This window comes from Carlito syrichta, unplaced genomic scaffold (genome assembly GCF_000164805.1).
Source record: "Carlito syrichta isolate Samal-C Ts95f unplaced genomic scaffold, Tarsius_syrichta-2.0.1 Scaffold301780, whole genome shotgun sequence".
Classification (NCBI taxonomy): Eukaryota; Metazoa; Chordata; class Mammalia; order Primates; family Tarsiidae; genus Carlito; species Carlito syrichta.
This window is the reverse complement of record NW_007245876.1, coordinates 193,391-202,623: the sequence shown is the minus strand read 5'-3', so window position 1 is coordinate 202,623 and position 9,233 is coordinate 193,391. Positions and strand designations below refer to the sequence as shown.

Sequence of the window (9,233 nt, the reverse complement as noted above, 5' to 3'; positions counted from 1 at the left end):
AAGCCTAAATTCAGCATATCTTTGTTGTACGTAGTTTTAAAGTTTACCAAACCTTAGGGATGGAAAAAGGCCCAGAAAATTCTGTTTAAAGCAGTAAAATTGAATCAATATTTAAACAAACAAAAACCCAACTAATGCCTAAATATAACATAGCTTTAAGATTTTTTTTGTTCTTGAAAAGTTCCATCTTACCTCTTTTTTTTTTTTTTTGAGTTGGAGTCTCACTCCATTGCCCGGGCTGGAGTACAGTGGCATGCTCATGGCCACCCCAGTGTCGACCTGCTGGACTCAGGCGATCCTTCCGCCCCAGCCTTCCAAGTAACCAGAACTATAGGCACACGCTACCACGCCCGGCTAATTTTTTGATTTATTGTAAAGATGAGATCTCACCAAGTTGCCCAGGCTGGTCTCAAATCTGTGGGTTCAGGCAGTCCCCTCACCTCTGCTTCCCAAAGTGCTGGGATCACAGGCTTGCACCTTACCACTTTTAAGATCTACTTTTAACCTGCAATTTCACTCTATTTTTCTTTTTATTTATTTTGCCTGGTTATATATTGTGGTTTCCTGAACCTGTTGATTCTTGTATTTTATCAGTCCTAAAAATTCTCTTCAAATATTATGTCCTCTCCATTTTATCTGTTTTTTCTTGGGACTCTGATTAGGCCTATTTTAGATCTCATGCTGCCTTTCATTTCTCTTCATTATTTAAAAATGTTTTCCCACACAAAGATTTGCTGTTTCCACTTGATCCACAGCTTAGGAAAGTGTCCAGGGTATTGTTATCAGCCAACTGCCCTGGGGATGGGGACAGAAATTCAGGTGAACTCCCTGAGGCAAGGGGGGCTGCAGCAGTACCTCTCAAAGGTCACTGAATTCTAGAGAACTTTCATCATGCTGGAGAATGAGTGTTTCGTATAGGTACTGCCTGAGCCTGGCCTATGGAGGTTGTACAGATAGATGCTCATCTTGATGACTTTCACCTCCTGCTTTAGAAAAAGATTCTTCAGGAAACCACAGAGATAGGAGTCTGTGCTGGCAGAGCCCAGAGCATGCAGATCTGGCAGGGCTAGCTTCAGTGTCTTCTCTAGGACCAAGAAGACCTCCAAAGCATCCAAGGTATGACCTGACTCATCTTGAGACAGCTTCTGCCTCTCCTCAAAGAAGGTACTACCATCACACTGGTTTTGCAAGGAGACACTTGGTGCCCTTGGGTTTCTGCCTTAACATCTTGCAGAAGTGCATATCCTTTAGAGACACATTTTATTGCAGTCAAAATAGTAGCCCTGAAAGAATTAGGTGTTGGAGGTCCACTAGCACATGTTGGTCAGATAGTGGGTAGGAGCCTAGGCCCTAGCAGAATAATTTTAAAGGATCTGGGATCTTTGTTGGATACAAGACACTGGCCACAAAGTACTGTGTTAACTGGTTTTGGAGGCAGGAGGCTGACTGAGAAGTATTCTGAAAACTGAGGCTGAGGCTAGGCAGGAAATTAAGGATAGTCAATGGGAGGCAACCTGCGGCCCAACTGAGAAGGAGAGGGACTTAGGACGGCCTGCCCTGGGCAACACTGGACCAAGCATAGCTGCTGAGGCCTCATGCCCAAGGACCAGACATCCCTCCTCTGTATTGCCAAGGGAATTCAAGGTCTGGCCAAACTAATTGCTGATGTGGCCCCCAGTTCCATCCAGGAGAATGACATCAAGAGCTGCTTTAGCCACAAGGTGGCATTGATGCCTCGATGAGCATTTATCAGTTCCTGATTGCTGTTTACCAGGATGGGAATGTACTGCAGAATGAGGAGGGTGAGACCACCAACCATCTGATGGGCAAGTTCTACCACACCATCACATGATGAAAAATGGCATCAAGCCTGTGTATGTCTTTGATGGCAAGCCACCCCAGCTCAGGTTGGGCGAGCTGGCCAAACACAGTGAGTGACAGGCTGAGGCTGAGAAGCAGCTGCAGCAGGCTCAGGTTGCCAGGGCAGAACAGGAGTTGGAAAAGTTTACAAAGCAGCTGGTGAAGGTCACTAAGCAGCACAATGACAAGTGCAAGCCAGGTGTGCTGCTGCCCTGGTGAAGGCTGGCAAAGTCTACACTGCAGCCACCTAAGACATGGGCTGCCTTGCCTCACCTTTGGCAACCCTGTGCTAATGTGACACCTGACTGCCAGTGAGGCCAAGGAGCTGCCCATCCAAGAATTCCACCTGAGCTGGATTCTGGAGGAGCTGGGCCTGGCCCATGAACAGTTTGTGGATCTGTGCATCCTGCTGGGCAGCGACTACTGCATTGGGCCCAAGCGGGCTGAGCTCATCCAGAAGCACAAGAGCATTGAGGAGATCGTGCAGCGGCTGGACCCCAACAAGTACCCTGTGACTGAAAACTGGCTCCACAAGGAGGCCCAGCAGCTCTTCCTGGAGCCCGAGGTGCTGGATTCTGAATCTGTGGAGCTGAAGCAGAGTGAGCCATATGAAGAAGAGTTGATCAAGTTCATGTGCAGTGAAAAGCAGTTCTCTGAGGAGCGAATCCACAGCAGGGTCAAGAGACTGAGCAAGAGCCGTCAAGGCAGCACCAGGACCACCTGGATGATTTCTTCAAGATGACCGGCTCTGTCTTCAGCTAAGCACAAGGAGCCAGAACCCAAGAGATTTGCTAAGAAGAAGGCAAAGTTGGGGCGGTGACTCATGCTTATAATCCCAGCACTTTGGGAGGCTGAGGCGAGAAGATTGTCTGAGCCCAGGGGCTCAAAGCCAGCCTGGGCAACTTGGTAAGACCTCATCTCTACAATAAATCAAAAAAATTAGCCAGGTGTGGTGGCGTGCACCTGTGGTTCCAGCTACTTGGAGGCTGAGGCAGAAGGATTACCTAAACCCAGCAGGTTGAGGCTGTGAGTGTGCCACTGCACTCAAACTTGGGTGACAGAGTGAGATTCTGTCTCCAAAAAAAAAAGGCAAAGATTAGGGCAGCAGAGAAATTTAAAAGGGGGGAAAAACGTGTTTCTGGGTCATACCTCCTTGGCCCCGGGATACCTGCCTTATTACACTCTCAACAGCTAGTGCCAGAGCAGCCTCCAGGGAGTGGTGAGAGAATTCCACAACTTTCCAGCACAGTCATTCTTAGTAGTGCTTTTTCCCTTTTGTACTTGATCTTAATGGCAGGAAGGTCACGGAGGTACTTTGCTTTCTTTTTAGTTCAGGAAAGTGTTTCAGGCTTCTCAGGCAGTTGAATGGACACTGAGTCCATTGTTAACATGAAAGTGATAGTAACAAGTTTTGGAGAAGGGAGAGGGAGATAAATGGTGGAGACAGAAGACTACAGAAAAGATTTGCTAGCTGGTGGGAGGTGATGGTGGGCCCAACCTGTGATTCTTTCTCTAATTCAGTCTTGACCTACCCTGAGAGCCATCACAAAGACCCACTCTTAGTAGATGAGGGATAAGACTGCAGGAATTGGAGCCTCTGGAGTTGGCAACAAGGTTTGATTACCAGCTGTGGCTTGGGGTGGGCAGAACTGGAACTTGCTATGTAATTTGAGTCTTTGTGGTGGTTATTCAGAGGAGTCAGTGGCCTCGTTCATCTGACAATCAGATAATTTGAGACTTTGGGATTAGACACTGGTTTTCCTGTGCTGTTTTTATTTTAAAGTTATGAAGAGAAAAAAGTCAATAAAATTATAAAAGTAAAAAAAGAAGAGATAGTCAATGTAATCTCTATCAGAATACTAGTTGACTTAAAAAAAATACTAATTGATAACTGATTCTAAAATTAACATAGAATAGAAAAGGAGCCAGAATAGTCTAAACAATCCTGAAAATGAAAAATAAAGTGAGAAGGATTCACATTTCTCTAGCTCAAAACTTTCTGGCATCAGCATAGATGTATAGATCAATGGACTAGATTAAGAATACAGAAATAAATTAACTACAAAGGTACTAGCGCCATTCAATGGGCAAAGAATAGTCTTGTCAATGATGGTTATGAGACAACTCAATAGCCTACATGTAAAAGAATTAAGTTGGAACTTTATCTCATACCATATACAAATAAATAGCTCAAAATTTATCAATGACTTCAAGGTAAAAAGTAAAAGCTGAAAACCTCTTAGAAGAAAATGTAGGGGTAAATCTTGATGAACTTGTAGTTCCTCCAACAATTAAATATTGAATTCATTTTTTAAATAATTGGATTCATCATTTCCATTTCTGGGTATAGACACAAAAGAAAGCAAGGACTCTAACAGGTATTTGTATACTAATGTTCATAGTAGCATTATTCACAATAGCCAAAATGTGGAAACAACCCAAATGTCCATCAATTGATGAATAGGTAAACTATTATATACTCAAACAATGGACCATTTTTCAGGTTTAAAAAAAGGAAGGAAATTCAGGTTCATGCTACAACATAGATGAACCCTAAAGATATTTTGTTAAGTGAAATAAGCCAGATAGAAAAAGGACAAATATTGTGTGTTTCCACTCATTTGAGGTACTTAAAGTAGTCAAATGCATAGAGACAGAAAGTAGAACAGTGGTTACCAGGGGAGGAGGCTATAGGAATTTATTGTTTAATGGATACAGAGCTTCAGTTTGGGATGATGAAAATTCTGGATATGGATGGTAGTGGTGGCTGCACAAAACCATGTGAATGTATTTAATGCCATTGAAGCCACACACTTTAAAATGTTCAAAATGGTACATTTTGTTAGCCATATTTTATCACAATAAAAAATAAAATTTAAAAAAATCTTCATGACCTTGAATATGGCAAAAGACTCTTAGGTATGACAGCAGCAAAAGAAAAAGTAGATAAGTTGACTTATCAAGAGTTAAAATTTTCAGGTTTTTTTTTCTGATTCACAATTTTTTTAAACTTTATTTTATTAAAAAGATATGGGGTACAAGTCAGGATTAGGTACATGAGTGGTTTACAAGCAGGTGAAGTTTGGGCCTCCATCTGTACCTCACTTTACCTGGTATAGGATCTGGTACCCTTAGTACCAGATCTGGTACCTGCCTTCCTGCTCCCATGGCAGTAGCCAATTCCTTTCTTCTAGGATTGTGATAAATGTTCAGGACCCACTTATATAAAACCTTCATTTTTTTCAATTTTTTAAATTATTTGTTTGTTTGTTTGTTTGTTTTTGAGTTGGAGTCTCTCTCTGTCGCCCAGACTGGAGCACAGTGGCACACTCACGGTCACCCCAGCGTCGACCTACTGGGCTCTGGCGATTCTTCCACCTCAGCCTCCCAAGTAACTGGAACTACAGGCACGTACTACCATGCCTGGCTAATTTTTTATTTATTGTAGAGACGAGGTCTCACCAGGTTGCTTGGGCTGGTCTCAAACCCGTGGGCTCAGGCAATCCTCTCGCCTCAGCCTCCCAAAGTGCTGGGATTATAGGCTGAGCCACCAAGCCTGGCAACTTTCATATTTTAAAGGACACCATCAAGAAAGTGAAAAGACAACTCATAGAATGGGAGAATTTCTTTTTTTTTTCAAATAATATATCTGGTATAGGACTTGTATTTAGAATATATTTAAAAACTCAGGCAACCCTTTTGAGTCCCCTCCAACTGTGAAAGCTTTTCTGTCCTCTCAATAAATCCTGTTTTTTTTTTTTTAAAGAATATATTTGAAAACTCTTACAATAAATAATAAAAAGAAAAATAATTTAATCAAAATTGGACAAAGTCTCTGAATAGACTTTTCTCCAAAATGGCAAACAAGCACATGAAATAAAGCTCAACATCATTAATCATCAGGAAAAAGCAAATTAAAACCACAATGAAAAACTACTTCACTAGGATGTCTAGAATCAAAAAAGTAAAATAACAACAGTTGCTGGTGAAGATGTTGACAAATTGGAATATGAATACACTGCTGATGGGAACATAATTGTCCAGACACTCTGGAAACCATCTGGCAGTTGCTCAAAACAAACAAAAAGTTACCATATGACCCAGCAATTCCACTGTAGGTACATACCTAAGAGAGAAAAATATTGTCTGTACAGAAACTTGCACATGAATGTTTACTGGAGCATTATTAACAACAGTTAAAAGATAGAAGTAACCCAAATGTCTGTCAACAGGTGAATAAATCAACAAAATGTGGAATAGTCATACCAATAAACTATCATTCTGTAATATGAGGTAATGAAGTACTGATATGATACATGCTATAACATGAATAAATCTTGAAAACATTATGGTAAGTGAAAGAAGCCAAACCCAAAAGGTCACATATTGTGCAACTGTATTCATATGAAAGTTCAGAATAGGGATATCTATAGAGACAGAAAGTAGATTGGTTGTTACTTAGAGCTGAGAGGAGGGAATGGAGGGGTAACAGTGTGACAGCTAAAGGACATGGCATTTCTTCTTTTTTTTTTTGAGTTGGAGTCTCACTCTGTCGCCCAGACTGAAGTGCAGTGGCCACTCCCGGCCACCGCAGCCTCGACCTGCTGGGCTCCGGCGATCCTTCCGCCTCAGCCTTCCGAGTAGCCGGAATTACAGGCATGCGCTACCACGCCCGGCTGATTTTTTGATTTATTGTAGAGATGAGGTCTCGCTGCCCAGGTGGGTCTCAAACCCGCGGGCTCAGGCAATCCACTCACCTCAGCCTCCCAAAGCGTGGGATTACAGGCTGAGCCACCGAACCCGGCTTCTTCTTTTTTAAGAAGAAAAAAGAAAACAAGATGCCAATAGAGCAGAATTTAAAAACAAAACAATTCGGAGTTCACCTAGAACAACAAAAGGCAAGCCAGACTAAATGACAATAAACAAATAGAAACAACTTTATATCTAGCCAAATTGTTTTTTAAGAATTAACGCTATAGCAAAACAGCCTTAAATATGTACTAACTCGGGTTCTTATGCACATGGACACTTGATTTTTGAGCAGAGGGGGAAAGATTTTTTTTCAATAAATTATGTTTGGGAATTGACCATTAATGTGAATAAAAACTAATGTTAAGCCTTTCCTCACATTATACAGAAAAATAAATTTAAGGTGGATTGTAAGTGTAAATATTAAAGCACTGACGCCTTTAGAATTTCATAAAGAATATCTTTTAACCTCAAATTAGAAGAAAGCTTTGTTTTGTTTGTTTGTTTTTGAGTTGGTGTCTCACACTGCTGCCCAGGCTAGAGTGCAGTGACACAATCACGGCCCTCTGTGGCCTTGGCCCCCTAGGCTCAGGTAGACAAGCAGCTGGGAAAACAAGTGCGTGCCACCATACCTGGCTAATTTTTTGTAGACATGAGATCTCATTATGTTGCCAAGGCTGGTCTCAAACTCCCGGGCTCAAGCAATCCTCCTGCCTCAGCTTCCCAAAGTGCTGGGATTACAGGTGTGAGCCACTGTGCCCAGCCTTCTATTCCTAATTATAAGCAGCAATTCTACTCCTGATTTTACTCAATAGAATTGCATGCATGTGCACCAGGAGACATGTAAAAGAATGTTCTTGGCAGGATTATTTATAATAGTTCAAAATGAGGACCACATCTGTGCCATCAAGAATATAAGTAATTTGTGCTATGTTTATGCAATAGCACAGTCCAGAGTGACGCTTTAGGAATGATAGCTATACAAAACAATGTGGACAAATCGTTTAAAGTCAAGTTTATTGAAGTATAAAATTCACTTTTTTTAGGTGTACGGTTGGAGGTGTTGATAAATGTAAACAGTCATGTAACTGCGTAATCAGATTTAGATTCTCTTAATGATTCCCCAAATTCACCTTTCCCCTTTGAGGTCAACTCCTATCCCCACTGACCTAATTTCTATCCTTAGGGTTTTGCCTTTTCTAGAATGTGATGGAATCATTCATTCATCTTGGGAGAATCATTTATCTCTTTTCTCTGACTTCTTTCGCTTAGCATATGATTTTGAGATTTATCTACCCTGTGCCAAATATATTTATCAGTAGCTCATTCCTTTTTATTGCTAAGTAGGATTCCATTGTATTCCACCAGCTGATGGACACTAGGTTGTTTCCAGTATTTGGTGATTATAATTAAAGCTCCCATAAACATTTAGACTTTGTATGGATATATGTTTTCACTTCTCTTAAATAAATCTACAGGATTGAGATTGCTGGGTTGTATGATAAGTGTATTTTCAACTTTAAAAGAAACTGCCACACTCCTTTTCAAAGTGGCTATACTATTTTGTCCTCCCACTAGGAATATATTAGAGTGGCATATATTCTCCTGCTTAATCACTCACACTTGGTATCCTTGGGTGTCTTAATTTTAGCCACTCTAATTGGAATTATTATTAAATTTTAAAAATTCTTTATGTATTCTGGATATAAATTCTTTATCAGATACATGTTTTGTAAATGTTTTATTCCAAAATGTGATTTGTTTTTTCACTTTCTCAACAGTGTCTTTTAGAAAGCATTTTAAAAGTAAGATAAATTAAAATTTACCAAAAAATGTACATTTTGTGTACTATTGTGTCCTTTCTATTAAATTTTTGCCTGACAAAGTTCACAAAGATTTTTCTTCTATATTTTCTCCTGAAAGTTTTGGAGGTTAAGATTTTAAGCTTTGGTCTGTGATCCATTTCAAGTTAATTTTTGTGTAAGTGGTAAAATAAGGATTAAGATTCAATTTTTCCACATAGATATTTATTTATTTTAGGATCACATGTTGAAAAGACTTTTCTTTCCTCATTGAAAACTTTTTCAAAAGGTTACGAAGCTGTGTGAATCCATTTCAGGACTCTAATTCTTATAAACATTATGAATGAAACATAAATGAAAGAAACTAGGCAGAAAAGTATGCATAATGTATGAATTCCTTTATATTTATCTATTTCAAAAATGAGCAAAACTAATATTAAGTGTTTAGGGATGAGATGCATACTTAGTGGTAAAATTATAAAGAAAAGTGAGAAAATGGTTACTGTAAAAGCTAGGGTGCCTGGTACTTAGAGGCTAGGATGCCTGGTATTCAGGGAATTGTGATTGAGAACAGGTTTGGTATGTATGGAAGAGGCCTCTGGGGAGCTAGAAATATTCAATTTATTTACCTGAGTAGCAGCAGCACGGATGCTTTCTCGGTATCTATTTTTTAAATGCTCGCCTGTACTTAAAAGTTGGGCAAAAGACTAAAAGGAAAAGGAAAAAGAAAGGAAGTGAGAAGGGAAGAAAAGACAGGAAAGGGGAAAGGCAGAAAGAAAGGCAGGAAAGAGAGAGAGAAAGGAAGGAAGGAAGGAAGGGAGG

General features: G+C 40.3%; 1 pseudogene; it reads left to right on the top strand.

The window, feature by feature from the left end:
* Positions 1-1,531: 1,531 nt before the first annotated feature.
* The window catches only part of LOC103257521, a 20,853-nt pseudogene continuing 13,151 nt past the window's right edge, over positions 1,532-9,233 (top strand).